The sequence below is a fragment of the Musa acuminata genome, chromosome BXJ1-6 (assembly GCF_036884655.1).
Source record: "Musa acuminata AAA Group cultivar baxijiao chromosome BXJ1-6, Cavendish_Baxijiao_AAA, whole genome shotgun sequence".
NCBI classification, from domain to species: domain Eukaryota; kingdom Viridiplantae; phylum Streptophyta; class Magnoliopsida; order Zingiberales; family Musaceae; genus Musa; species Musa acuminata.
The window spans coordinates 18,550,001-18,554,837 of NC_088332.1; positions in this window are offsets into that span (position 1 = coordinate 18,550,001).

A 4,837-nucleotide genomic window follows, 5' to 3' on the forward strand; every position below is an offset into this window, starting at 1 on the left:
TGAAACAGATTATTCATGCCCTTTAACATCATGGTAGGAAAAAGAAGCATGATTATTACTTTGGATCCTATTGCCTCTACATGAATTCACTTGTCAATCCTTTAGATTAGAACACAAGCCCTAATTTAAGACACACTTAACAGTTCATGTCTTGAAGAAAGAACAAGAAAAATCAACGTAGATATCCATTAAAATGCAGGGAGGGATGTACAAATATGTAACTCTCTACAGCATAAAAACCTAACAAGTATATTCATGAACATACTACATTGTTTGCAATCAAAATTAGAAATTTGGGTTTGTAATCTTTTGCATATGCAATCGAAGTGATTGTCAAATTTAAATATGTTGTCATACATAAAACACATAACTTACAGACCTTTCTATATTGCTAGTTATTATTGAACCCATGCCCAATTTAACTATGGTTATCCTACTCAATTAGTAGAAGCCAAACTTTGGCAAGATCTAAAGCACCCTTCATGGGTTAAAGGAAGCTCGTCATTAATATATTGCTTGACATTTATAAATCTTTATTATTTTTCTACTCGATATAGTAGAAAAATAATAATAGATACAACTAATCGATATAGTACTTCTACCTCTTCAATGACAATATGCTTTTCTTCTCTTGTATCTTAATTTATAACACTAAATATAAATTCCTTTTTTTTGTTGTCATCGAAGCTCCTAATTGAAAGATCATAGAAATGTAGAAAAAGAAGCTTGATCATCAACAAGATCTTTCTTCATATAATGACTCTACCAGCAACACAGTATTTATCGACAAATTTATATTAATTAACTTGATTAGGAGGAAGAATGGTTGACATGTAGATTGAAATTAAAAGAATAGAAAAATATAACAAATGCAAACATATATAAATGATGAGTTTTGCGTCAGTGAAGATTAACTGTTTTTTTTTGTGTGTAGATTGTAGGGTTGTAGACTATATCTACTGAGTCACAGGACTACAAGCATCTAGAGAGAGATATATATGATCTACAAAAATATTAATGAATTTTAGGTACCAAGCTTGTCGTATATATATCATTTTAAACATCTAATGCGCAGGTTGTGAAAGTTGAAAATATCTTAAATAAATGGTTTTCCTTTGTCATTTGTCACTTAGGTCTTGCACAATGTTGCTGTATGAGTTCTTCTTATGCTAACTCTATGGAACAAAGAAGTACATTGTATAAAATTGAGGATATATTATGAAAGAGATGATTTTTATTCACCTCAAGTATTTATACAAATTTTAACGAAGAGAATTATCTTAATCAATCACTCAAATCACACAATAAGATTAGCTACTCAAATCTGCCTCGAATCATATATTGATCCTGAAAGCAAGGATGCTATTCTATATGTGTCTCTATTATGATCTTTTATCATGCCCCACAAGATTGAGCTTCTTGTTAGGATCGAGTCGGTACTAAGAGGGGGGGGGGGGGGAGGGGGGAATTAGTAGAGCGATAAAAATTATGTCGGTTTAAAAATCTTCATATGATTAAAATCGATATATAAGAAGAGTTTAACTTGAAAGCATTTGTAAGTGTAGTGAATAAGTAAGTAAAGCAGTTTACAATGAAAGTAAATAGCTTAAAGTAAATGCAAACCGAGTTTTATAGTGGTTCGGTCATCATGACCTATATCCACTCCCGATTCCTCTTCACTCGAGGCCACTGACTTCTACTACCGATCTTCCTTCAATGGGCGAAGATCAACTATCCTTTTACACTCTTTCTTCTTTTCATAGGTTTAGGAGATAACTCTTACAACCTCTCTTTCTTAGACCTCACTTCTCCCTTTAGAAGAACTTTCTAAATACTAGGACGAAGGGACTCTAAATCCTAAGAGAGGTTATAAAATTTTTTTCAGTATTCTTTTCCCTCTTTCAACTCAATTTCATGCTCAATTCTTGCTTCTCCATGTAGGAATAGCTAGGGTATTTATAGACCCCAAATGGCTTTAAAATTAGAGCCAAAAGAGGTCTCATCCCGGGTTTCCTGAGTACTAGCGGTACCACTGCCTACAACACTGACACTGGGTGGTACCACTACCTGACACAGTCTAGGAGATTATGTTTGGGTGATACAATCGTCAAAACTGACCGTACCACTGCTTGACATTGGACGGTACCACCGCCTAGTCTGGCAATACTACCGCTTGACATAGTTTTGGAGACAATATCTCGGAGACTAAGCCACTAGTGGTGCCACCGCTTGACCAAACTTTTGGGTCACTGAATGAGCCTTTCTCTTGGCCCAAAACAATCCCACTTTGAGCCCAATTGGCCCCTAATTGAGTTGGCTTAATTATATTCTAAACTAACCCAATTATGACCTAAACTAACTTGATCTAGATAAATTATTAGAAAGCATGAATCATCTATTGTCCTGTATGTCATTGGTTCTTCCGGTGCTTCATTCAATCCTTTGGCGCATCGTCCTTTCCTTTGGCGTATTGCCCAATCGGTATGTTGATGCCTGTAACTTTTGATCTCCTTGGCACAATATCCGATCCTTCGGCCCGACGTCCAATCTTCTGACATGTTCAACTCCGGCCAACGTCCGATTCCTCCTACTTCAATCAATTTGCCTCTCCTTGATCGAAGCTAGTCCAACATCATTTAAAACGAATATTAGATCATAACATTATCAATTGGTTTCATTATCAAAATCCACGATTCAACACTTCTATCAAGGATGTCAATCTTGGATCGATGTAATTGAAATGTCCTATGGGCGAGAGGCTTTGTGAGGGAGTCTACTAGTTGATCAGAAGAATGTACATGAGAAACAGATAGTTGATATCTAACAACTTGATTTATGATGAAGTGAAAGTCGATAGCAATGTATTTCATGCATGAGTGGAATACTAGATTGGCGCATAGGTAGATGACACCGACATTATCACAATATATTGTCGGAGTAGATTTGGAGGTAATAACAAGTTCTTGTAGTAGATTAGTGACTCAGTTGAATTTTACAGTAGCGATAGTGATAGCTCAGTATTCAGATTTATTGGTAGATCTTATGATTGATTTTTATTTCTTAAAACTTCAACTGATTGGATTTACTCCAAGGAAGACAACATAGGCTAACATAGACATTTTATTATCAATAAAGGCAGAGATGAAGTGACAAGTGTTTGTGAAGAAGTCTATTATTGAGAGTACCTTTTAGATTCCAAAGGACTCGTTTTACTGCAAACCAATGCATAGTGGAGGGCTAATGCATAAATTATGATAATTTATTGACTACAAATGATATATCTAGATATGTGAGAGATAAATATTGTAAGGAGTCAAGTACTTGTTTGTATTGTATGGGATCTACAATAGGGCTATCATCATATAATTTGAGTGGTTCAGTAGTAAATATTGGAGTGACAACTTCTTTGGCATTTTGCATGTTTATTTTTTATAATAGATATCGAATGTACTTCTTTCGAGATAGGAAAAGTTCAAAAGATGTGAAGTTGCTTCCACTCCCAAAAAGTAGCTTAATGTTCCTAGATCTTTGATGGAGAATCGATTTATCAACTACTTAAAGAATTGCTTGATTTTTATAGGATTATTGTTTGTAATGATAATGTCATCACATACACCAATAGATATATAGTACTTCCCTTTTGTTGTGATAGAAATAATAAGGTGTCAGACTTAGAGTTGATGAAGTCAGTTAACGCCAAAAATAAGCAAGGTATATTAAGCTCTTGGAGCTTAGCGAAGTCTATAAATAGCTTTTTATAGTTTATAAATATAACTTGGATATTGAGGGTAGATAAGGCCAAAAGGTTGTACATAATGGCATCTTTAGTTAAGGTCCTTTGTGAAAAAACATTGTTAATATCCAATTGGCATATATGTCAACCAAATTTAAGATAAGTTAGATTGTTGTTGGTTTAACAACTGGACTGAATGTTTCTCTGAAGTCAACACCCAGTCATTAGTGAAACCCCTTGCCACTAAATGTGATTTGTGTTGGGAAACCTTAAGCAGCATCACATGCACAGCGAAAGAACAAAAAACAAAAACTCTCAGATTTCCTACAGAAAAAAAGTTCTCGTCGTCATGCGAAGATTGGTGCTCGAAAAACTCACAAAACTGAAAACTGCATATATATATATGAAAGATGTGTTACTTAAGGAGATCATATATCCCTATAAATTTTTAGATTTGTAGGAGAGGATGAAGGATGTTAGATATCCTCCTCTATATCGTTGATCCACATAGTAGATGTGGCAAAGATGCTCCTCAAATCACTGCACAATCTTCCTCTCTATGCGCACCACATGATCAAGAAGGAGTCGACCTTTGTTGCTATCCACACTCCCAAAACTAGGGCTGTCGGCTGGGGAGGAGGAGGGAGAAGAATAGGAGGTGATAGCTAAAAAGCATCTAACCTATGCCTCTTTGATTCCCTCCTATTTATAGAGGTCATTGTCAACTTAACCCTAATGGATCCTATCCTATTGGGTACTAGATCTCCATTCAACTATCCAAGTCTCTTGGATTAGTGGATCTCTACCCAATAATATTTCATTAGCTCTTATTGGATCTTATTTATAAGATCCAATAATCCAAGGGCTTATTGGAAATCCAAAAGATATGGGCCACAATAGATATCTCATATTTGAACCTCTACTCATTGTAATACTCTAGGCCCAATATCGAGCTGGCCGTGAGTCATATATATCAGAACTCCTTCTGACTTAGTAAATTATCATTTCTTATAATAATTCACTAGACTCATCGACTATGGACGTACTATGGCACTACGCCATAGTCCCTAGATAATACAGGAGAATCCAATCCATTAGACCTAT